General features: G+C 42.4%; 1 protein-coding gene across 6 annotated transcripts in view; it reads left to right on the forward strand.

Annotated features, from left to right (window-relative positions):
• Nucleotides 1-9364: 9364 nt before the first annotated feature.
• SPTB (spectrin beta, erythrocytic) overlaps nt 9365-26275 on the forward strand; it is a 91386-nt gene continuing 74475 nt past the window's right edge. For 2 of the 6 annotated variants that reach the window (XM_079989572.1, XM_079989570.1), the window contains exons 1-2: nt 9365-9530; nt 12568-12636. The gene's annotated coding sequence lies outside the window, so the exon portion shown is untranslated. Of the gene's footprint in view, nt 9531-9917; nt 10032-12567; nt 12637-26275 lie in introns of those variants that run through there. The other 4 variants (XM_079989575.1, XM_079989574.1, XM_079989573.1 and 1 more) reach the window with 3 other exon arrangements.

Genomic DNA, 26275 nt, shown 5'->3' on the forward strand with positions numbered 1-26275 from the left:
ATATATGGATTTAATGTGATCTTGTTCGATTTAAATTAACACAGATATGGTTGGAATGACATGCCATGACAGCAGGCCTGTTTCTTCAAACTCAAAGGTTCATGGTAAGCTATTTATTAATATTACAATAAATAAAAGCATCAGAAATTAAAGAGTAGGATCACAGCTAGAAGTACAAAAAAATTAATTACAGGAAATAAAAATAACTGTTTCCCAAGCACATACCCACACTCAGAATCCTGGGAACTGTGGTTTACCCTTCACAGAGCTACACTTCCCAGCAACTACAGGTCCCAAGATTATTTGGAGGTGGGGGGAGAGAAAGTGCTTTAAAGGTATGGTGCATATGTAGCCCTAGAATAAACCAATTTAAGTCAGTGGGACTGTTGCTGAAGAAAATGTTTGAGGATAGCATCTTGACTGACTTTAATATTTCCATATAAATCTGTTTAAATCAACATGGTTTCATTTAACTTCACTGTGCATTGAGGGATGTGGGTCGCGCTGTGGGTTAAACCACAGAGCCTAGGGCTTGCCGATCAGAAGGTTGGTGGTTTGAATCCCCGCAACGGGGTGAGCTCCTGTTGCTCGGTCCCTGCTCCTGCCAACCTAGCAGTTTGAAAGCACGAAGTGCAAGCAGATAAAGAGGTACCACTGCTCTGGTTCGCCAGAAGCGACTTCGTCATGCTGGCCCCATGACCCGGAAGCTGTACACTGGCTCCCTCGGCCAATAAAGCGAGATGAGCACCAAGACCCCAGAGTCGTCCGCGACTGGACCTAATGGTCAGGGGTCCCTTTATCTTTAACGTTGCAATCTTAATCCCATTTACCTGGAAGTAAATCCAATTGAATTAAGTCCTACTTACTTCTTCTGAAGAGACATGATTCAGATTGCAATTATTGTTTAATGAGACTTATCTCAAAGTAAGAGTGCACAGAACTGCAGCCCTCTTTTCATTATAAAAGTGAAAGAAGTTTTGACAAAGTATACCCTTCCCATTCTGTCCATTATTTAATTGAAAATGTTTGTGCTTCCTTAGGGCTAGGCAAATTGTTTTTGAGTCATTCTGCGGTGCTGTTCTGAAATATATCTTCAAGAAAAAAGGCTATACTAAATGTCATATTTGAAGCATTTCTGACATTTTGTGCTTTTGACTCCAGGCTATATAGAAGAGGACAGAGACATCAATATTAGTAAATAGCCTGTTTCCATACCTTGTTGCTGTGCAGCAGCAAATCATAAGTCATACAAGTTATATGTTTAAATTGATTAAAAACATCTGGAGCAGCCTCTCAGCTCACTACAGCTCCCAAAGCTCCTTCAGTTTACAGAGCAGCCAGAAGTACAATATAATCAGCTCCTTTGACAAAGTAAGGGCAGAGTACAAAGATTATAACTAACTTAAGTAAATGTTACAAACTATCTCCAGCCTTACCATATTTTGTTACCTTCAACCATCTGCTCTGGCTATTAACAAAAAGAAGTTCTACCTGAGAGCAAGTACAGCTGTGCAACGGTTTGTTTGTTTTTACTCTAAAGGAAAAAAAGTGTGTCTAGTAGTGCAAGCCTATCGTGTCTACTCAGAATTAAGTCCTCCTAAGTTTAGTGGGGTTTACTTCCAGTTAATGGAATACAGGATTGCACCCAAAGGCTCAAACTGTCTTCCAACAAGTGGATCAACTGCCCTGGGAATATGCTTGAAGGGGAGGAGGATATGCCTATAATAACAAATAAAACAACCATAGATCTTGCTTCTCCTAATAAACAGGAACACCCCCCAATTGAACACCAGGTGTAAATGGCTGTCCCATTATGAAGGTCCTTGCTATTGTTATGAGAAAAAACACTGCTCCTTTTCCCTTTCCCAAGAGCCCATATAGAGTCCTTTTGTAGGTTCTCTATCGGTAGGAGAAAATAACAGAGACCAACCAGAGAATATTGAGAAGCAAAGCAGCTAGTAAGCCTGATCTTTATTAACTGCTGCAACAGGATGCTCCCCAACACGCAGGAGAAAGGAGGAGGATCCCGAGCCATGCACACAAGTCCTTAGACATTTTAAATTGCCCGCCCTGGAGTCCGGGACCACCCCCAGAAACATCATATATACATCACAGAAGGGGTGTAGCTCAAGACCACCTCCCAGGTACATAATACCTACATCACAGAAAAGGCAGTCTACAACAGAAATTTGAATGTTGTTGTTTTTCCTGTCTGCCAGGTTATCTGATAATGCCTTATCTGATTGCCTTTTCTGGTAGTCCGGCCATTCCTTTGAGATGGTAATTACTTAAACATTTGGTCAGTTTCGGAGTTAAAATGGTTTCAGGACTGTCTTCCTGTGCTGCTTCAGACATGTGGTTTATATATTTATGTACGTGTTTGCTTGGTACATTTATGAACATTTATTATACAGTATATCTAAGACCTTAAAATTCTTATAACACTATACTGGAGTGGGTGTCATTCACCAAATAGCTCACACAGTTCTACAGGTCTGAAATAGCTAGCTAGCTAATGAAAGCTCTTGCCACTATTTATCCCAGGGCAATTTATCCAACTTTTCATGCTAACTGGGCTGCAAGAGTACTTTGACACGGAACCCACCCACGGGCCACACACTGCCTTGTCACATGGTGAGGCTAAAAATGGACACCCCTACATCAGCCATAGCACTGCCTTCCCTAAGTCAGCTAAGCCAGCCAGGCACCAGGCTTGGGGAAGGAGGCACAAGCCTCTGGCAGGGTCCTAGAGCCCTCATAAAGGTAAAGGGACCCCTGACCATTAGGTCCAGTCGTGACCGACTCTGGGGTTGCAGCGCTCATCTCGCTTTATTGGCCGAGGGAGCCAGTGTACAACTTCTGGGTCATGTGGCCGGCATAACTAAGCCACTTCTAATAATAATAATAATAATAATAATAAATTTTATTTATATCCCGCCCTCCCCAGCCGAAGCCGGGCTCAGGGCGGCTAACAACATTAAAACAGTGTGACATTATAAAACATTATAAAAATGAATTAAAATCAAAATTGATGGCAACCATAAACTAAAGCTTTGTAAAGATTGCCAGAGGAGGGGGTCAGGCTGCACCCTGACCAAATGCCAGGTGGAACAGCTCTGTCTTGCAGGCCCTGCGGAAAGATGTCAAGTCCTGCAGGGCCCTTGTCTCTTGTGACAGAGCGTTCCACCAGGTTGGAGCCGCAGCCGAAAAAGCCCTGGCTCTAGCGAACCAGAGCAGCGCACGGAAACACCATTTACCTTCACGCCGGAGTGGTACCTGTTTATCTACTTGCACTCTGACATGGTTTCAAACTGCTAGGTTGGCAGGAGCAGGGACTCAGCAATGGGAGCTTACCCCGTTGTGGGGATTCGAACCGCCAACCTTCTGATTGGCAAGTCCTAGGCTCTGTGGTTCAACCCACAGTGCCACCCATGTCCCTATTAGAGCCCTCATACCTCCTTCCCAAAACAGGAAAAGAGCCAATTAGGCTTTGGGAAGGAGGAGAGAAGACTCTGGGATCCTGTCAGAGGCCTCACATTCCCAAAGCCCAGAGTCTCACTCAACCAGCTTTCGGAAGGCAGTCCACAGGCAGTCAAGTGTTGCCAGAGTACTGCCAAAAAAGGTCTTGTGGGGTTCATGCATTGAACCGCCCTGATGTATCTTATCCACAAGCTTATTTGTCGATGGTTTGTATGTTTTCAATTCTAGAATGCTAATAAATGTAGCACTGGGTTTAGAATCAGTGCCTATAGACCACAACTACAAATATTCTGAAGAGGAGTATCTAATCATAGTTCAAATGAATTAAAAAATTAAAACAAAATGTCCAGTAGTACCTTAGAGACCAACTAAGTTTATTCTGGGTATAAGGTGCTACTGGACTATCTATCTATCTATCTATCTATCTATCTATCTATTTATTTATTTATTTATTTATTTATTTATTTTGACGGTGTCAGACCAACATGGTTACCTACCTGAATCTATTCATAGTTCCTTATCAAGATTTATTGTCTACTTATTGCAAATATATAGTGTATGCCTCAATCACACTGTTGTACTAATCTGAAATAAAATATTTTGGTATTATGAGATTGCTGGTTGCTAGATAAAGATGTGCCTCCTCTTGATTGATCTTGCCCTGGACACTGTTGTAGATAGGAACACAGATGGGACTACTTTGGCTACAGGATACTAAGATGCTGCCTATATCATCTTGACCAGTGGTTGCTGACTCGAGTCTTGGGAAGTCTATTTAAGTTCCTATAAAACTAAGAATAGAAGGGCGGACAGTCATCTGTGAATGGATGATTCTCTATGCTATGAGATAATCCTGCATTAAGATAGAACAAATGGACAATGTAACAAACAAAAATGAGACATTAGTAGAAATGAGACAAGTTTGAATCTGAATTGGGGCAATATGAGCTGTACACTTTTTTCTTTTTTATGACCTAAATGACTGAAGCAAAGAAAATGCTGTATAGGATTTAATGAGGAAATTATGGAGTGATTACAAATAGTGTTAATGGACTGAAGCTTGAGCTAAATGATCTCCTGGGGTTTCCCTTTCAACTCCATGGTTCTATCATTGTAAGACTTTTAAACTGATTAAACCAGTCAGACTGCTGGAGATTGTGTTAATGACCAAGGCTACAAGTAACTCCTTTGTTATAAAGATAGCTGGTCAATAGCCCTAGCCTGTTCTGAGTCTGGAAAGAAGGAAGCCTCTTTTCCACTTCACCCATGGGGATGGGGTGTGATTGGTGTAAGCAGGGGGCAGGGTGGACAATAGATTTGGAGAGACAGAGGGTTAAAGAGCTAGATTGGCGCTGCATAAGTTTTTGAAGCACATGTTGTGTTCTTAAGATGTCAATCTCGACCTATGCTCAGACTATATTGTATATTTGTAAATGCCTGTAAGTTGCCAGTGACCTAATTCCAAAGCCCCCATAGCAGCTTATCCACAATAAATTAGAAACTGATAATAGGCAAACTATTCCCAACCCCATCCCCACCAATCCCCCTGGCGTACCACCCATTATTCCACCATGCAGCACAAAACCTCCAGATAAAAACCTGGCGAACCAAAGGCTTATATCGCCTAATAGACTTTTATAAAAATAACAAACCTTTGTCAACACAAGAAATACAAGACAAACTAGAAGACACCCAAATGCCCTGGTTAACACAACACCAACTACATGCCCTCTTAAACAACCCAACAGTAAAATTAGCAGCAACTAGGCCCCTGACAACCTTCGAAAACCTCCTCCTAACAACAAAGGAAAACAGTAAAGGGACGGTAACCGCAATATACAAAATACTACTCCAAAATCCCACAAACCCCCTAGCCGCAATCAAAAAACAATGGGAGAATGACATAGGCTATGAGATTAACCCCACGCAATGGACCAGAATGTGGTCTAAACCTCCCTTTAAATCCATATCAACGAAAAGAAAAGAACTCACACTGAAACTCACCTACAGGTGGTACCTAACACCAAGGAAACTAGCGCTAATACGCCCAGGAACCTCACCAAAATGCTGGAGAGGGTGTACCTCCACAGGCACATACCTCCACATGTGGTGGGAGTGTCCCAAAATCCAACTATTCTGGGCAACAGCCATACGAGAAATATGTAAAATAACTAAACAAGTATTAGATATCACCCCAGAATTGGCCCTACTAAACATCTTCCAAGACAACAACGCCCATTTACACCACAAAGAACTCATAACCCACCTACTTTCAGCAGCCAGAAACACCATGACCAGACACTGGAGAGACCTGTCAGGAGTAAGCATGGACCAATGGTACCAAATAGTATGGGAAACAGCCCTACTGGAAAAATTAACTAATAAACTGAAACTGACACGGGGACAAACAGAAGAAGACACCTTCACCCCGATATGGCTCCCCTTTATCACATACACAGCCCAACAAGACAATGACAATAATCCACCAACAGCATACAAATCAATATGGCTAACCTGATCCAAAACACCCACCCACCCCACTCACACACGAAAACAAAGATCACCACAGCCAATCACAAACAAACAATCATACCCTAGGCCAACCCCAAACTCTCTCACCACCAAAGGAACACAAGTGAACAACACAAACAACGCTGACACCAAACTCTACATACATTAAGCATAATAGAAACACCACCACCTGACCCCACCCCATCCATCTTCCCTCCCTCCACCCCCTTTCTTTTTCCTTTTTTTTCCCCCTTCTCCCCCTAATGCCTCAACAAATGAAACGGATTTGTAAAAATGTTACATGGGGGGGGGGGGAATACGAGGCATTACACTTCTGTAAAACAAGAAAATCCTAAATAAAAAAAAAAGAAAGAAAGAAACTGATTCAGATTTTTCTTGCTCCTGGGCAATTATTTCAGTCAGAAATAGAATGTTTCACTAAATGTGATCAGGCTGGGGCATTAATTTTTTGTAATAATTTTTAAATAACTATTATTATTATACCCTAAAATTGGTTTAATTCACCTACAAAATGCAGAGGGAATGCAGAGAATGTTTTGAGGTATAAAACAGTGTTTCTGTTGGATTCCCATGCTGCTCAAGACCCAGGAGTATAATAACCTTACATTGGGAGTGACAAAGAGGCAGTGCAGTGACTCCTATGAATTTTTGTCCAGAGAAGGCATCAGGAGGAGACATAACCAACCCCTTCCCTTTAAAAGGAGTTTATACAAATTAATGGTGGACACGGCCATAAATGATTACTAGGCATTTTTGTGGGGACACAGGGAAGGGCCTTCTTGGTGGCTGCTCCTAGATTGTGGAACCCCTTCTCTTAAAAAATTTGACTGGCTCCCTCCTTGTTGTCCTTCCACTGGCAGGTGAAGACCTCCTTGCTCCAATGAGATTTAGGAAACTGACTGCTTTTAATGAAAGGGCTGGTGTTGTGCTGTTTTTATCATAATTATTTGTATGTTTTGAACATATTTTATATATGTATATAGTTTTAATTCTGTTAATGTTTAATTGTTTATAATTTTTTGTTTTTAGCAACTCTTCTTTTTTTCTGTAAGACATCTTGAGTTCTGCTTGGGGAAAAGGTAGGGTATAAATATTATTATTATTATTATTATTATTATTATTATTATTATTACTACTACTACTACTACTATTATTATTACTGTGTATTGCTTCCAGAATCTGAGGTTGTATCCTTCTGATTACCAATTGCTGGGAATTGCAAATGGGGGGGGGGTGTTGTTGTTGTGCTCATGGCTTGTTTCCAGGCTTCCCATAAGCACCAGAAAAGCAGCTGTGGAAAAAAATGGGACTTTAGCCTGATGCAGGAGGGCTTTTCTTATGTTCTTTAGAAGATGTGTTCTAGACCACCAGCAGGCAGACTTCAGCCTTGACAATATCTTTGCACTGGAGCCAAGTGCAAAATAGTATTGAGTGTGGGACAATATACCCTTAGGATTGAAGAACAGGACACATCTGAGTAAATCCTAAAACCACTGTAAAAACCTAGTTCTTGTACCTCATCTCCAAGCTTTCTTCATATTAGTAGCCTAATTTAGATGAGAGCAAGGGAGATATTTTTTTGCTTGTGTTATTTATTCTTAAACAACTGGGAGTCAGAATCCTTGCTGATGCTCTACAAATCACTGAGTTCTGGTAGATCCTCGTCTAACTTCTGCCCACTCCTTCTAGACTTTTCCTCTGCTTGTTGGTCCTGAATAGGCGTCAAGATGCTCCAGTGGTTTCCATTTAAAATATTCCAGTATTTCTGTTATGCACATAAATACCTTAATTTTTGTTTATTACTTTTTTAAAATGTCTAAAGCTATCAAGAACGTTAATTCCTTTATACACAACCTCCTCTAGCATGTCTTAGCGACAGGACATTAATGGGAGCAAACCATGTGTTTGTGTCAATGGTGACCGTCTGCCACACAAGCAACTTTCTTTTGGCGAACGGGATTTGTTGACTTGGGAGAAGCAGGAGTTTGCATTGCAACAATCCTGCTGCAGCCGGGACCTGAAAAGCAGATTCAGCCTTCGTCCGGTGCCCGCGAGTGTCTCTGCAGCTCTTACGAGGTGTGAGTCAGTCGCCTCCCTCCGCTTGCATAAATTCTTGTCTCGCGTGTTGAGTCTGCAAGGAGCGTTTCAGTCCTCGGCGTGCCTTTCCCTGGTAGTTTCGCCGCGCAGAAAAATGCTGCTGCGGCCGCGGTACAGCAGCAGGGGCCGTTGGGGATCCAGCTATTGCTGCCTCTGCTGCCTGCCGCGCTTTGGTTCTGATGCGGAACAGATTGTTGAGGGCGGCAGAGCTAGCAATCTGAAGCGCAGCTTGATCGATCGCCGTGACTTGGGATTTCTGCTGCAAGTGAAGGAAGAAGCTCCTCTCGAGACAACTTGCTTGGTGGGCAGCACGAAAACGCACACAAAAGCCCACGGGGGCGCGCGCGGGGCTTGGAACCCGCAAACTTCCCATTTTCCACTCGCTGAGGGAAAAAAGCGGGAAGCAGAGATACAGCCGCGCGGGCGGGGCGCGTGCGTGTGAGGAAAACTGCCAATTATTTTTAACCAGTGAGGCTGTTTTTCTGGCATACGGCCACCCAGCAGCCGTGGACACGGCCCCAGCCAGCGCCCTAGCTGGCCTTTCACCCGCGCGTGGTGGGGCAGGCGAAGGGGGGAGCCAATACATCGTCAGTCGCCTAACGGAGCGGCGCGCGTTTTTGCAAGAGGCGGGAGGAGCCAAGGCCGGCTTCCCTCCCTCCCTCCCTCCCTCCCAGTCATTTGCCCGGGGTATCCCAGGCGACTCCCGCCTCGCTGGAGCAGCACGCTGCCAGCCTGCCTGTGGCAGATCTCCCTCACAGCTTGGCGTTCACGCTCGCGCCTCGAGAGAGAGAGAGGAGATTCTGGCGCCTTTTCCCACTTGTGCCCCCCCCGCCCCTTTCTGCCTTTGCTTGTGGCTCCTGCGGTCTGGAGCGCGCGCGGCGCTTTCCCTGCTCCTCCTTCTCCCTGGAGCGCCTCGTGCAAGGGCTGCTGCGCCTGAGGAGAAAGCGACCTCACACACTCTCGCCTTGCACCGGGCGCCGCCCGCCTTAGGGGAGCGGGTGAGGGTGGGTGGTTGTTTTGGGGAGGAACGGAGAAGGACTCCCTCTCAGCCTCTGGGCAACAGCAGCAAGAGGCAGGTACCAGCGGTGGCGGCGGCTGCTGCTGCTGTGCTGGGCATCGCCAGGTGCCGCTGCTGGCGCTGGCCTGGGGGGGCCGCTGTGCTGCATTGCAGGGCAAGCGCCTCCTCCCCCGCCCGCCCGCCTCCCCCCCTTCCCTCTGTTCCCTCCCCGGAGGGAGCAGGGCTATCTGGGCCGGGCAGCAGAGCTGTCCCTGGGCAGGAATGTCCCTGCACGCCCAGATAATGTTATTTATATCGCCGGCTGGCAGGGCGGCTCCGCTCAGCGCTCCCAGGACCACCCGGGCCCCCGCGGGTCTCTGTCTCGCCGCCGCCCCGCGCTCTGTGCTGCTGGTGCCCCAGGCAGGTGAGTCTGACCAGGGAGAGACGCCGCTTGGCACCTGGAGCGCACGGCGAGGGATGGAGTCGGGCAGGTGGTACCAGGCTCGGGCTGCTGGAGAAGGAGGAGGTGGGGAGGGGGAGGTGGCGATGTCGCAGGCATCTGCCACCCCGAGCAGGCGGGGTTCTTATAAGAGCGAACGGATGTTGTGGCGGTGAGGAACACCGAGGGGGGGAATTAAGAGAGGGGAAGGCTTGCAGTTCCTTATTGCCGACGCCCCCCACCTTCTCCGAGGCTGACAGCCAGGGGGTTTGCGTTGGCCCACTGAGAAGAGAAGTTAAGATTCTCGGCTGCCCCCTAGATCCGAGCCAAGGTTGCTGACGGGAAAGGCGCGGGAGCGATGGGGCTGAGGAGAAGGCAAAGTTAGGAGTTTGCGTGTGCGTGTGAATCTGCCTCTTACAAGATTTTGGAACTGTCCCATTCCCAGCAGCGCACCTGGAAGTGGAATCTCGAAAGGGAGCCTTTGTGGTGGGTAACCTTTCCCAGACACCTAACCATGTCTCCTTCTCCCACACGCTGTTATGTTAGGGGTGTCGATGTCAGGACTTGGGAGACAGCATGCCTGCTTGAATTCAACTGTGCTCCTACCGTTCCCCCCTGCAAGGTGTCTTGTAGCGCCTTCAAGACAATAAATGTCTTGTGCTACAAGACTTTGTTTCTTTTGCTGCGTACAGTAGAATAAGAGGTCCGCCCCTCCCGGATTTGCCTCTTGCACACTTGCCCCCTGGAACCTGTTTGGACGTGTGATTTATAGCTTGCTCGTGCTTCCTTTTGTATAAATGTATGTCCCAAACCTGGAAAAGAGCACTAGGTGATGCAATATTATATTGTCCCACACATTTGTAATACTCAGTTAATGGGATTCAGCATTGGAGCATCTCTGTTTTGGGGAGATCCTATGATAGAGGAGATGTGTGGGTCGCATGGGCTGATGTAAGCAAGTTGTAGTAGCTTTGTATCATTTGTTGGGTGCAGGCAAGACATTGTTTTATGTTGTAAATATGGCTTTTTTCAGTCATTCAATTTTAGAAAAAGTGTGTTTGTGTTTACAGGAGTAAAGACAAGGTAAGGACAGAGCCTTCTGAGCTGATGTTACATAAAACCAGTAACGATTAACCTGTATTTTTTTTGCACAGGGCAGGACTCTCCATTTAACTTCTTACCTAAATAGCGAGCTAGCATTTCATGTGCTGGATTTTTTTAGCCCCATAATTTGTTTGTCCTCACAATAAGCATGTATAAGCAAACTGAAGTTGCAAGTTATCTCCCTCCGCATTCTACAGAAATCATTCTATAGCTCATACATTCTGTCAGAAGGGCATAGCAAAGATGTCACGAACCAAATCTGATTTTAAAGTTTTTGCCATTTTTCTAGATTTTTAAAAAATGCACTTTGTTTATGTCACTGCTTTGTAGAAAAACCTCCATCAAGTGGTATATAAATATTATGAGAGAAATAAATAAAGAGATGCATAATGATGCAAGGGGCTGAAGCCTTAAACATCATCTTGTGATCTGCATTGTTTATGTGGGTTAATGTGATTGCTGTACCTACCTATCTATATAGATGTGGGCTTGTTTGTTCTGAACAGCTTTAGGCTTCAGTTTGGCACCTTCGGTGTTCAGAACAGCAGAGGCTTGAAACTGACAAATAATGGACGAAGAGTATTTTACTTGCTTGGCCTGCAGGGGAACCTTGGGCTGCAACTTTTGTCTGCTCATATTTATTGGTGTGACAAATACAGTTAGTGTAGACTATAAGACTGTATCAGTTTAGATGCCAAGCAGTTCTCAGTCTGGAAATGGTATGGTATTGCAATTCCTATTTCTTAATATAGTCATCTTTCACCCTAGGATTGCCTTCCTTCTTTCTTTTAAGTAAAGGTAATTAGAAAATAATAATAATAATAATAATAATAATAATAATAATAATAACTATTGATATTTATAACCACAGGTATACCATTATTTATAATGTCTGCAAAACTTTGAATATGAGAGAATTGTGTGATACGCTTTGTGGATGTCTCAGGGATTTCACTCTGCACGTTTACTTTGAAGTAATTGCAGGGAACAAGTTTAGGATTGCAGCCTTGGACTGTGATGTCATAGGGGAAATCATCAGTGACATTGAGGAGGACTTGTTCCCATCTAAATGTGATTGGGGAGAAGAGTTTGGGCATACACCATTTAATGCATTGTGTTAATTGAGCTTCTGCTTGTTATTTCTGTGGTGTGTGTATGTGTGTACAATTCATAACCACATACAAAATAATCTGTAAAAGCAGGGATGAACAAAGTCTTTCTTTCTGGCTGCCTGCCTGCCTATTAGCATTAACTCTCAGTTTTATGGCTGCATTATATAGGTATCCTTTTCCAACACACACACACACACACACACACACACATTTTTCATACCTATTCATTATCTGTGGTCAGAGTCATAAATTATTGTTATCACAAAAGTTATAAAATAAATAACTTGTTTGGGACTTAGTCAAATATCTATACTGAAAAGGGCAATGTAAGTGTTTCTCTCCCAGTCTCTAAAAACATGTTTCTTCTATTGAGGGAGGAAAGTTCCAGTAGTAAGGCTGTTGCTATTTTTTCCCTATCTGTATTGATAAAGAAAAAGGTTTGTGTGATATTCAGTGCCTGATTTATGTATAATCTACATTATCCATCTGTGGAAAAGACAACTGTTATTGTTTGGTAATACGTTAAAAAACCCCGATTTGACTCCTTGCTATCTCTGCAAATTGTGCATCTTCTCCGATGTGTCAGAAATATAGAGAAGGGGTAGAAATATAGAGGCAAAAGATATGGGACTTACAAAAAAATGCCCTTGCTTTTCTTAGCCTAAATATCTGTTAACCGTTGTGGGCTGTGCTATTATTAGCTTTCTCTCTGTCTCTCTCTTGTACCAACCAATTGTGTATAATGTGACTAAAAACATCCTATTCTTAGTTCTTATGCTTTGTTCTTCATTGTGTTGTATCTGCAGTCTCTCTACAAACCATTCGCAGTGCCCAGATCAACCTCCTTCGCCAGCCCATCTTGCGCTCCCTCCACAGTAAGCATCAAATCTGCCTGTGATCCCATCTGTCTTGTGGCACTGCCTAAATAGGCTACCTCAAAATTAGCCTGGGATTTTTTCATCCATATCTTCTGCTTTTCCATTTGTGCCACCATTGTTTGTGTATAATCTAAAGGACTGACACACAACTGCCCTGTGCCAGACATGGTGTTGTGCTGACGCTGTCCATGGCCCTTTGCAAATGGCAGGCACACCAGGAGTTGAGCAATCTCACTTCCTTGCTTCTTCCAGTGGTGCTGCTGTAACTGGGATGTGGAGCAATTTTGACAAATTCTGTGGCATTCTTTCCCTGACTGGTGGCTGTTGTGATTGGAGGGAGTTATTGGTATTAGAAGATTGAGATGGGACTAAGGTCTATTTCGTATGTGACTTATCCTCTACTCAGGAGAAAATGTTCTATATGAATTATCCTTAAATATGAAAGTACTCAGGTATGTAAGGGTTGGTCAGCAGCATCACATTCTCAAATAAGATAGGGAGCTGTTTTATATCAGGGCAGACTATTTGTCCATCTGGTTCAGTGTAGGCTGCAGTGGCTCTCCAGGGCTTCAGGCAGACTCTGCCACCTGAGGTTTCTTATCAGAAGATTTCAGGGATTGTACCTGGAGCTCATCTGCAGGCAAAGCATGTGTCCTTCCCATTGAGTTGTGGTTCCTCCCCTTCCTTTAGGAAGCTCAGTGCAATACATATAGTTTACTACCATATCAGTCTAAACCCATATTGGTTAGATACCAACTCATATCAGCTTTTTGAGGGGAGGAGTCGGCTTGCTTTTTTATTTTTTATTTTGTACTGAACATGTTGAAACTCTTGTAAGGCCTGTCTAGTCTAGTCTCATACTTTAGCCTTGAGCTGCCATGCAACCATCTATCAAGGAACTATTTCCCCAAAGTTGGAGATGACTGGCATGCTAATATAATAGTATGTTTCATACAAGTAAATGCGATTTGCGTCTGTTCTGTTTTATGTCACCTTGGCAAATATTTCCTGAACCGGGACATGAAAGGATATACTTATGGCTTTCCTTTGATTTTGTTATGACTTAAGTTTGTATGTAATTGATGGTGGTAGCGGTGGGGAAATCACATTTGTTGCTATAATAGTACTCAATAAATACATTATTTTACTGAAATATTCTGAATACTGTTTTTCATAAGTTAGTGAACAATCTGGATTAAATAATTAGAAGTTACTATGCAGTTTGATTCCCAGGCTAGCCCTGAAAAGCAATGAAGGAACTGAACCTGAATTTGACTGTTTCCCCAGCTGGACGTTCTTGCAAGTGGGTGTTCTTTTCATATGGAATGCATCAACTTGTTAAATGTTGTTAACACAGGAAAAAAAATCTGAGGAAATGCGTTTTTAGACCAAATACAGGTCCTAGCCAATATGTTTTATACTGAAATTAGCTGGAGAATATGCCAACTCCGGTTGAAGAGTCGCATCTGGATATGGCTTGGTCTGCTCAGGTTGTTTTCTTTTGTCTCCTGATCTTAGGGTTCAGGAGACTGGCCCTAAAACCTTATGTTTCCATACTGATCCATGTGCTGGAGCCTACTGTCTAAGCTGGAACTCCTTCACAGATGCTACATTGTGAACTTTTACTGAAACTGTGAAATGGCTGAGCAAATAATGTTACCTTTTCTTCTGCTTTCAAAGAAGAATTGTACAAAAGGATTGTGAGGCTATATTGTTTGAAATTTTGAATTCTTAGTGAGTTGATACAAGTGGTCTGAACCCAGTCCAACATATTTAGTGTGATAAAGCAAGAAGCCCTTCATTATTGGCTCACTGTTGTACAGTATTTGGTTTTTAAAGTTGCCCAATCTGATGCTAGCCAACACATCCATTCCTTTAAGTGCTGTGTGCTTTTTCTTACTGGAGAATCCACACCTGATTCACTCTGTCCATTGTAGAGCTGTTTTGGCATTCAGTGGTATGTGAAATAATAATAATCTTAAAAGCAGGGGCCAAACTCTATGTAATGAGTTCTCTCCTTTAATAATAATAATAATAATAATAATAATAATAATAATAATAATAATAAAAATACAGTTAGATTATTATCAGAGCAATAAACATATTCTACAAAAAACTTGGGGTACCCCATCCGAACGTAGGAAGCTGCCTTATGGCAAGTCAGACTATCACTCCATATAGCTCATTACTGTCTGCACTGATTGGCAGCGGCTTCCCAAGGTTTCAGACACTCCAAACCTTAACTGGAGATTTAACATGGGACCATCTGTGTGCAAAGTGTTCCCTCTGAGCTGGAGCCTTTCCCTGAGTCATCAACATGGATGCGAGTCCTGTGGTTGGAACTCTCTCCTTTTTTTCTTGAAAAGGAAAGGAGTTTTTGTGGTTGTAACAAAAGGAGAGAAGGCTAGGAAGAACGGCTGGCAACCTTCCTTGCGCAACTGCTGCATAACAGCCAATTGTTGGCCAATTGTCTCTTAATTTCCCAATAGTTGCTGCCCCCACTGCTCTATTTCAGACTTACAGCTCCACATGGGAGGGAAACCTGGGGTGCTCAAAGAAGTATTGGTGCCTGCTGTCCTGAGACAAACACCTTGTATTTCTGAGCCAGTTCCCTCTGTTAGCATCCACATCCAACTGCCTCTCCATGAAACCCACTCTTCTTCCTAGTAGCACATGTGGGAAATTACCAGAATCACTGTGTTTGGCAAAACCACACTTCAAACCCCAGCAGCCAAATTATATTAGACTTTTTATTAAGAATAAACAAGAGAAAGTAAGAAGACAATTGGACAAAACAGAATGATAACAAATGGAGCTGGGTGACTCAAGCCTGTCTGCTTCTATGTGAATTACTCACAACAAGGTGTTTTCATCTTCTCAAGAGTAAAGCTGGAAGGAAAGCCAGTTGCAGGTTTTCCAGGGGTCACTGGGGGATCAAATGTACCCTTGATCTGGAAGGGATGCCTCATGCATTGTCTTCAGTGGCACCTGCTCCTTTTGATTAATCAGCACCCATGTGATATTTGGAAGGTACCTACTGTGACACCTTTGGGGGGGGCAGGTTGTTGGTAGACATTGGGGCAGGCATAGATGGCTATCTCTTGGTGGAAATCTGTCCTGAGCTTTTCCAAATTTCTTGCCAGACCATGCTTTTCAAGAGGTTGGTGGATTGAGGAGCTAGCAGTATACGTGCTGGGCCTTACTTGAGGAAAATGGAGGGGAGAATGACCAGTGGCAAGATTAGGACTTCAGTTTGTGTGTGTGCTGCAGCCCCAATCCAAATTTCCCTCTGAAAGTGCTGTTGGGTGCAAAGAGGAAGCCTTAACAAGCACACAGTGTTCATATGTTTCCCTCTTTATAGTCAATAGCATTCTTGGGAAGAGATTAGAATAAATACAGGTTCAGATAGTTAGATCCCTTCCCCCCTACCACATTCCAAATTGCCCCACACCCTGTGACTACTTTTTAATAAATTGGGAGGGGGGGTTGAGGGAAACTCCAGCCACAGAACCCTCATGTATCATAATATACATACCATTTTAACTGCTAGCTTTCATGAGCCTCGTGTAAGATTTATAAACTGTAAGCACTAGATGTCACTTCCCTTGGTAGAACTTGAGTACAGAAAACACACATTAACCTCATCAATGGGCTGAGCTTCCTAATGGAGCCCAGCACAACTTGTGTTCCATAAGGTCAAACACAGCCCACCAGCCTTGGATTGTGTCCTGCCAAATGATTGGCAACACTCCTCTTCCACATCCCCAGACAGGCTGCAAAAACAGGTGGTTTACTGCTTCCGGTAGGATGGCATACATAGATATTGAACTGTGTCAGTGTGTGGTTTGATGGGTCATAGATTAATCCAATTTACTATAAGAGAGAAAAGTGGTTTTGCACTGGCCAGGCAAAATAAAGTTGTTGTTTTTTCATTTGCTGTTGTCAGACTTAACTATTGTAGCGCCTCTTCTGTAATCTCCAGTTTTCCGGTTTCTTTTAAATGTGGAACACAGAACTCTGTGCAATATTATAGAAGGAATCTTGCCACTGCTGTAAACAATTAACAGGGGTAAATTGTTTTATGTTCTCATTACTCGATGTTAATACAACCAGAGACCACATTAGTCTCTTTGGCTATACCACAGCATTGGAAACTTACATTAAATTGCTTGTCCACTGTAAAATCATTTGAAGAATTACCTCTGGTGTTGTAAATTCCCAGATGCTACCCTTCCTTAATTAATCATCTTTGTGGATCTTATTGATGATTTGCTGCAACACAACTATGTCGTTTTGCAGGTTTTTGTTTGTGCGTATGTGTGCACACATGATTCTCTTAACTGTTATGTCTAGCCTAATAAAGAGACAAATGGAAAGGTAAATCTTGAGTTCTTAATCTTTAGTCATGCCTCATAAGGCGAATTTGGTGTAGCATTTTCGATCTTGAAACAGGTTTTGAATTCATGGGAATCAAAATTTATTCTTTTTAAATGCAGCTCCTCTGGTTAAGGATTGTTTTGGGCATTACTTAGCAATATCCCCAAAGGGTTCACAATATGGAGCTTCTGTTCTCTTCATGGGTTCCTCTCATAGAGTGATTTTTTAAAGCTACATTTCTATCAGCGTTACCTAGCTGTTCTCATACCACACATGAATGTGAATTTGAAGGTCTCTTCTGAAAGCAGAAGCACACTTTCTAGCCTTAATGAAGAACATGGCATGAGATCAGAAGTCTGTGTGACTTTGCACAAGCTCTTTCTTCAGACATTGTTACGGCTCACTGTAGAGTTTACATCCTGTATTCTTCACCATGTTGTTCATACTGTAACAGAACCCTCAAAACATTGCGGCCCTACACCGTGAGGAGTCTGCTAGCACTTGTTCAAGAGCTTTCAGAACACCACTATCAATATTTTCTCCTTCTGCTCATGGTTCTTTGGACCCAAAGTATATGTTTCTTTCAAAGAAAGAGGCAATTCAGGAGCAATTTTTGAAATATTCAGTTTCAAATTAAATTCTGCAGCAGAGTTGCAAGTTAAAAGTTTTATAAGTCATATTAGTTTGCATAATTTATTTTGAACATAGAAGTTTAATTCCTTTACAGAATCGAGATACGTTATTATGTATGTTGAGTATTCATCCTGAATCATCTATGGGAGGTTAAATTACATTGCATCAAAGCAAGAGTGATACCACATGCTGTGAAGTTAGGGATTTTTAAATAATAAAAATCCTTCTATTAAATTATAGCTCACCTCATGCCAAAGGTTCATGGCAAGTAGCAATATATAAACGTAAAAATAGGTTTATAAAACCATCCAATTAAATCAAGTAGCTACCTTCGCTGACTAGTCTAACCCTTGACTATCTCAAATGAGCTGATACTAAGAAGGAAAGAAAAACACTATTCTTGAAAGAACCAGACTTGGATTTTCTTTTTCAGAAGAAGTTGAAGAGCAGCCACCCAAAATGCCTCTTGATGTGCTCTTGCAATTCTAGCTTAGTATACAGGTGGTAAACCTAGGAGGTGTGTTTGACTGAGTTTAAAAATCATAGTGAGACATCGGGGTGGAGTTTTTGAGCATACTGACACCGGCCTAGGTCTCACCAGTTGTTCGTATCATTCTGTGCTATGGAATCTGTTGACCTTGATGCATGTGGACCCTAAATTAAAAGAAGACAGGCACACTTGACTCCAGGAATGGAATTCTACTAGCCTCTCCGAAAGAGATTTGGACATGTAATATAAATTATGAGACATGGCAGCACTGAAATTTGTGAGACGGTTGTGTGTGTAAGGGGAAATTTCCAAGGCATTTTGTGTATGTGTGTGAGAGATGCTGTTTTGTTTTATGTAACGCATCTATTTTTAGTGTAAGATGTATGCGGAGCATTTGTGTTTGTTCCACGCCATTGCAGATTAATTGACACAGGACACTCCAGTCGGTGTGCCTTTTTGGAATGTACTGTATGTAGGTTAGAATTACAATATCCGCTTTGCAGTTTGTTTGCTCCTGAGAAACTGTTTTGTGTATTAACAGGTCGTAGCTCAATGCTTCCTTTGCTCACTACTCCTGCAGCTCAAGAGGGATTATTTGCTAAATTACTGCTCCCCTTGGCTTTACTTTGCAGTAGGGCAGTGTCACTGCCATGATGGATGAGTTAATATAGTCAGGAAAAATTAACTGATTTTTAATAGGACAGGGGAGAGCTTAGTAGTTCAGAGGAGTTTTGAGACTACCTTTGTTTCATCCAACCCTTCACCATGGATTAATTGCTTTATCTATGTTCCTGCTTGCCCTGTCTGACCAAGCTCTGTGTCTGTTAATTAATTTGTTTGTTTCATTTGTAACCTTTCCTTCCTCCAAGGAGCTCTGAGTGGCATTTTTAAAACTTTGAACTGCCTGCTGATTTTGGTTGAAAGAGACTTGCCCAAGGCCACCTAGGGAGCTTGATAGCTGAGCAGAGATGAGAATAATACTCTATTCACTTTTCTGCACTTCCTTTTGGCTGAAAGGAGAGGGAGCCCTGTACTCCAGAGGAGATGATGGTCTAATAGTGCATTTATATTGATGTAGTAAATGTAGCATGTGGCTTTGATATGAAACTACACAAATGCAAAGAGGGAGAGACGGCAGCACCAAACAGCATGACAACACCTCTAGACCAGCGCCTGCCAAATTTAAAGACACAAGCTCTGCAGGACGACATAGTCTTAATTAATTCCCAGCTTAATTTTGTTCAGTAAAACTTTTAATTCCAGATGGGAGTCAAATGTGCCCCTTGGGGTGTAAGTGCCTGTAGTATAGCCTGTGGTGCTATGGAATTCTGTTGCACATGCACACAGAAACTCTGCTACAATGAGCTTTCTGCCCAGCACGATCCCAGAAGCTATAAATCGCTGTGAATGACAATAACGCACAGTGCAATCCTATGCAGAAATCCTGTACAGTCAGAAATAAGCTCCATTCAGTGAAGCAGGCCATACTCCCAGGTAAATAGGTATACAGTGCAAATCCTATACTATTCAGAAACTCTGTGGGACTTTCTTCCAGATAAGTGTGTGTAGGATTTCAGGCACACTTCCTTGCTTTGTTCATCTTTAAGTATTTTTCAGTATTCTCACCTAAAAATGGAGTGTCCTTGTTATACAATTCAAAGGCTGCTTCCAAGACTGGTATGATTGGAGTTAGCTAGTAATTCTCTTCCATTTGTGCAAGGAAAGTGCAGAAGCAAGAGCTACATAACATCATTGGACAATTATAAGACAGTAGCAAAGATCGGGAAAAGGGTTGCACTTTACAGCTGAACTGAATCATCTTATCACAGTGAGCACAAAAGGTGCTTGGAATTCAGTTTTCTTTTTCTTTTTAATGAGTCCATATACTAAACCCCATAAAATAAAGTCATTGTATACAGGTTGCATTTTCTATCTGAGGCTGTCTGAAGTTGCTTTTTTTTAAAAAAATTCTTTTGTAGAAAAGGAACGTTTTTCAGACCTTTGAGCTCAAATGTATTAAAAGTGGCACCACTTAAATTTAGCCAGGTTTTCCCTCTCAGAAAGAAAGACCAAAACTTTTAATGTCTCTTTGGAGAAGCAGGTCCATAAACTGCTTTCATGCAATAGAAAAAGTGTGACACATGTATGAACCAATCTTCCAAACCCCATTTTTCTTTCATTGTGAGAGCTACTCTTTCTAGTGGTACAAACAGGCTGTACCAGCACACAATGACAATCAGTTAGTGTGGTTGAGATCCTGTTTAGCCATTTTGTAGCTCTTGAGCCCAATCAGTTATTTAAAGATTTGTCTTTAAAAATAAAAAAAATAAAAAAATCCCACTCTCCAGCCAAAACTGATTACCAGGGCAGCTTCCAGATCACTATAAACAAGGCTGTTTATACCCTTATGTGTAGAGCCTAAAATGGCACAAAGTGAAAATGGATTGTGTGGGAAGAGGAAATAATCAAACACTGGTGAAAGTTCTTAGTTACAAGTTCTTCTAATGACCCACTGGGTTGGAAAGGTTTCAAATCTTAAAATGCACACAAACAAAAATTGCGATATAAGGCCTCCATCTGGAAGCCAGGGCCTATGAAGAACCTAAAATCCTTTCTGGCTTAAGCCTCCTCGGACTCATCAGCTGCTCTGATAAGCCCAAATATCAGTGTGGTGTAGTGGTTAAGAGCGGTAGACTCGTAATCTGGTGAACCGGGTTCGTGTCTCTGCTCCTCCACATGCAGCTGCTGGGTGACCTTGGGCTAGTCACACTTCTTTGAAGTCTCTCAGCCTCACTCACCTCACAGAGTGTTTGTTGTGGGGGAGGAAGGGAAAGGAGAATGTTAGCCGTTTAGAGACTCCTTCGGGTAGTGATAAAACGGGATATCAAATCCAAACTCTTCTCTTCTTCTAAAGCATGAACCAATTTATAAGACAATTCTTAAGAAGGTGGCAGAAATCTATTGAATCCCAACTCTCAATAAAATACATTTTAAAATATACAAGCATTCATTCATTTTAAAGCAAAACAAATGAGTATTTGCACTAAGTGGTAAAGAAAACAAAAGAATGAATGCCCTGGGGCAATTTAACATGCACAGCTCAAATGATTTACGCTTTCATAATGAAATTAATAATTTTGTATTTCAGTGTTAACAACAAACATATGTTTGAATAATGAGATCCAGCCAAGTGTTGTTGCTCTAGATCTGGAAGACTGGATCTGCTTTTGTACCAATGAAGTAGCTCAGCCTTGAAATTTATGTAGGAGCTGGAGGCTCACCCTTTCCAGGCTCTTAGGCCATGATCCATGCAGGTGCTTCCATGTAATGTCTCAGGCAATTATATGGGCACTTTGGCAGCAGTATTTCTGAAGTTCCTGCCTAGCTCACCATCTTCTCTGTTCCTGTGGACCTTGGGGGAGATGGCGGGTGAGTCTGAGAGCTGTGTAGTAATCCAGGCAGTGTTGTGGGGAGGACATCCAGTCAGGGATGTCCAGCTTCAGTGGCTCCTCAGAATCATCAGCATTGTAGAGATCTGCTCCCCAGCTGAAGAGACCTTCATATGAGCTCTGGTCAGAGTTGAACCCTGACACTGCATTAAGAAAATCAGGTGCCTGTTGTGATATAAGAAAAGACACAAAGCTTGCGTCTTGCAGATTTTGTTTTATTTTACTCTTTCCTCAGATTTTGACATTCTACTCAGGTTATTGTTCGGAAATGATTTTGAAATAGTTTTGTGATTTGCATAATCACTTAAGTTGACTTCATTATTATTATTTTTACCTAAAAGACTTTAACCCACTTTCTTAGGTTATGATTTCTAAAGAACCTCAAGATTGGCATAATAACTTGTATCTGTTTTTTTATTTTTATTTAATAGATTTTGACTCCACCTGCTACGGTATCTACCCTCATTTAAATCTATTAAATAAATAAAAAGCCTGGGAATGTACAGATACTCTGTCTACTTATCTCTAGCTCCTGTAAACATAATATGATAATGTAAAAATGTGGGGAAGAGAATGCCCTTCATAGAGAGCAATAGACGCTTCATATGTTGCTGGCTATTCAAAGAAACAGCTGTCTTGTATCAGAAAGTTAGTTTCTATACACAAGGCATTTCTCAAGGACAAGAATGTGTGGACTAGAATTGTTGTCATGCCAAATGGTAAAGCCAACACTTCTCTGTGTGTCTGGTTTTTTGCATGGATTCTAGTCCATGGTCTGCACTCTAAACAATGAAAGGATTTGTGAGCTTCGCACACATCAAATTGGCATGCCTGACACCTGCAAGGGTTGTGCCAGTTACCATGCTGTTTACTGCTAGCCCAAATATACTAAAAGAATCTTAAGCAATTATTAAGTAGGGAGGCATTATCAAAAGGTAAACTAGTACAGTGGTACCTCGGGTTAAGAACTTAATTTGTTCCGGAGGTCCGTTCTTAACCTGAAACTGTTTTTAACCTGAAGCACCACTTTAGCTAATGGGGCCTCCCACTGCTGCTGCGCCGCTGGAGCACAATTATTGTTCTCATCCTGAATCAAAGTTCTTAACCTGAGGTACTATTTCTGGGTTAGCGGAGTCTGTAACCTGAAGCGTATGTAACCAGAGGTACCACTGTATCTTGGTTATTGGGCATATTTATTAATTAATTGTAAGGATACCTTCAAGTTGGCATCTGTGATATATAAGAATATATACCATATTTACTCAAATGTAATGCACACTTTTTTTGCTAAATGACATTGTGAAAATTAGGGTGCACGTTAGATTTGATGCCGCATTTACATTTGCCAGCAAATACTTTATTGGTTTCATGAGGTGCGCATTAGATTCAAGGGCACATTAGATTCGCTTTAAAACGGTATTTCTTAACATACAGGGAAGCACTGGGATATGCATCTTAGCATACTTGGCTATTGAGACTAATTTTCCATGGGTGGAATAAGATATGGCAGACGGTGGTATGTTCAGGGAGAAGGTTTATGGTGCCTCATTACTACTAGCTTTGACTGAACTGGGAGGAAACATACATTGTATTATTAAGCTGAAGTTAGCGCAGTTTAAATATTTGGAGAAATGATACAATAAGTATGTTAACGCAATTCAGGAAACAATAACAACACTCACTGCACCCACAGAAAAATACTGAGTTGTGACCCACTTCTAAGTCATGAAGAAAAAGAATGGGTATCATTCATATTCCTGACCAGGAGTCAAAATCAAGGCAAATTGCAGAGGGTTTACTATGACCGCATTGTATTTAATCACAGAATCATTATTCAAAGTATTTTTAATCTCTTTTTTGAGGTACATGTGTCACAAAACAAATCACAGCATATCTGAAAATGCTAATCCAAATATAACTGCAGCTCCAATCCAAATAGTCATAGCTGGGTAGAGGAATCCCAGGAGCGGCTGGGGGTGAGGGCACAGCACAGTGGGTCTTCTGCTGCAGCTGTACTAGCCAGAGTGGAAGGGAGAGGGTGCATTAGTACAAGGACAAAAATGCAAAATAAAAACTATAATATTGCTACAGTATAACACTAACAACTGAACAGTTAACAATTCATTTAAAACACAAGTAAATAAAATTAATTGAGCATAAAGCACACCAATAGGTCAGTAAATAATATTCCGTATTATCTCCAAAGTTTGTTGTTGTTGTTGTTGTTTAGTCGTTTAGTCGTGTCCGACTCTTCGTGACCCCATGGACCAGAGAACGCCAGGCACTCCTGTCCTCCACTGCCCCCCGCAGCTTGGTCAGACTCATGCTGGTAACCTCGAAAACACTATCCAACCATCTCGTCCTCTGTCGCCCCCTTCTCCTTGTGCCCTCCATCTTTCCCAACATCAGGGTCTTCTCCAGGGAGTCTTCTCTTCTCATGAGGTGGCCAAAGTACTGTAGCCTCAGCTTCACAATCTGTCCTTCCAGTGAGCACTCAGGGCTGATTTCCTTCAGAATGGAGAGGTTTGATCTTCTTGCAGTCCATGGGACTCTCAAGAGTCTCCTCCAGCACCATAATTCAAAAGCATCAATTCTTCGGCGATCAGCCTTCTTTATGGTCCAGCTCTCACTTCCATACATCACTACTGGGAAAACCATAGCTTTAACTATACGGACCTTTGTTGGCAAGGTGATGTCTCTACTTCTCAAGATGCTGTCTAGGCCTGTCATTGCCCTTCTCCCAAGAAGCAGGTGTCTTTTAATTTCGTGGCTGCTGTCACCATTTGCAGTGATCATGGAGCCCAAGAAAGTAAAATCTCTCACTGCCTCCATTTCTTCCCCTTCTATTTGCCAGGAGGTGATGGGACCAGTAGCCATGATCTTCGTTTTTTTGATGTTGAGCTTCAGACCATATTTTGCACTCTCCTCTTTCACCCTCAATAAAAGGTTCTTTAATTCCTCCTCACTTTCTGCCATCAAGGTTGTGTCATCTGCATATCTGAGGTTGTTGATATTTCTTCCGGCAATCTTAATTCCGGCTAGGGATTCATCCAGCCCAGCCTTTCGCATGATGAATTCTGCATATAAGTTAAATAAGCAGGGAGACAAAATGCAGCCTTGTCGTACTCCTTTCCCAATTTTGAACCAGTCAGTTGTTCCATATCCAGTTCTAACTGTAGCTTCTTGTCCCACATAGAGATTTCTCAGGAGACAGATGAGGTGATCAGGCACTCCCATTTCTTTAAGAACTTGCCATAGTTTGCCATGGTCGACACAGTCAAAGGCTTTTGCATAGTCAATGAAGCAGAAGTAAATGTCTTTCTGGAACTCTCTAGCTTTCTCCATTATCCAGCGCATGTTTGCAATTTGGTCTCTGGTTCCTCTGCCTCTTCTAAATCCAGCTTGCACTTCTGGGAGTTCTCGGTCCACATACTGCTTGAGCCTTCCTTGTAGAATTTTAAGCATAACCTTGCTATCTCCAAAGTTAGTACCTAGCAATTTTCCATTTATACCAAGGCCCCAAAGGCTAGAAACTCCTCTCTACAGAACCTTAGCTCTAATGGGTAGGAGGGTGGAACAATGGCAGGTGGGAGTTGCCACCCTGCAGTAGTTTGCTTTCCATTTTCTACTGAGAGATGATGATGAGACAGAGGGAGCGTAGCAAACACTTTATTCCAGGCAGCTTTCACATCCGCTCATCTTGATTTCTTGCTATCTTCCTATGTGCTGCCACATATCTATTGTTGAGGCTTTCTGCCTCTAGAATTATGGAATGTAGAGATTTCTCAGGGAGGTGAAGGGGTGGGGACATCTTGCTGAAGTGGCAATATTAACTTCTTTGTCAGGGGTAATTTGCTGAATAAGGCTTTCTCAGAGTCTAGGACACAAGCTGAAGCTGCCAGCCCAACCTTGTCCCCTCCTCCAAAAATAAAGAGAACCAGCTGTCATTGAGCCAAAATGCATTTATTGTTCCCAAGGCCAAACCTGCTGTTAGTCCTCAGAGAATTGCTGACAAAAGTTAACCTGAATAATGATCTGAAGTATTTCAGAAACTAGATAGGGACATGTTTCTAGATGTTGATTCAAAAGGCCACAAGGGGATATTACAGCAGTTCTCTGCTCCCTGCTCCAGCCTAAAAACAAACCTCTGAGGTTGTATACATACACCCTTTATAACAGGACTGGCCTTGAATCAAGCATTATTGATGCAATCAAATGATAGCTGTGGAGCTGTGATAGAAACCTTGAGATGGTGCAGAGACACAGTATCCAGGCGTGTGTGGTAAGTGGGGAAGAGATCAAAGGGAATGTTGCATGTCAGAACTGCTACCTCTTCCAAAAGGAGCAAAGCCTCTTTGGTTGCTCATTTGCACATGCCAATTTAAACATACATTTGAAAAACTGCCTGTTATTTTGTAGAGTCTGTCTCTCAGGCTGTAACTCTGAGAATGTCAAAAAAATAGGCACTTTTACGGGCTTTAACTTTCTGGTGCTTTGCCAAGATTGGTGTTTTATATTTGCGCTGGTATTATCAAACCACTTAGTCTCTCCCTTACATGCTGTGGAGGCCTGGGTCAGAGCTGGTTGCTATTTATGGAATTTCATGCTGTCTGAAGATTCTGCATGAGAAACACTTAGGAACTGTGCATCAGAGAATGAGGGAAAGGGAGCCAGATGAAAGTGTTTG

Source organism: Podarcis cretensis, assembly GCF_951804945.1.
Source record: "Podarcis cretensis genome assembly, chromosome: 1".
Lineage (NCBI taxonomy): Eukaryota > Metazoa > Chordata > Lepidosauria > Squamata > Lacertidae > Podarcis > Podarcis cretensis.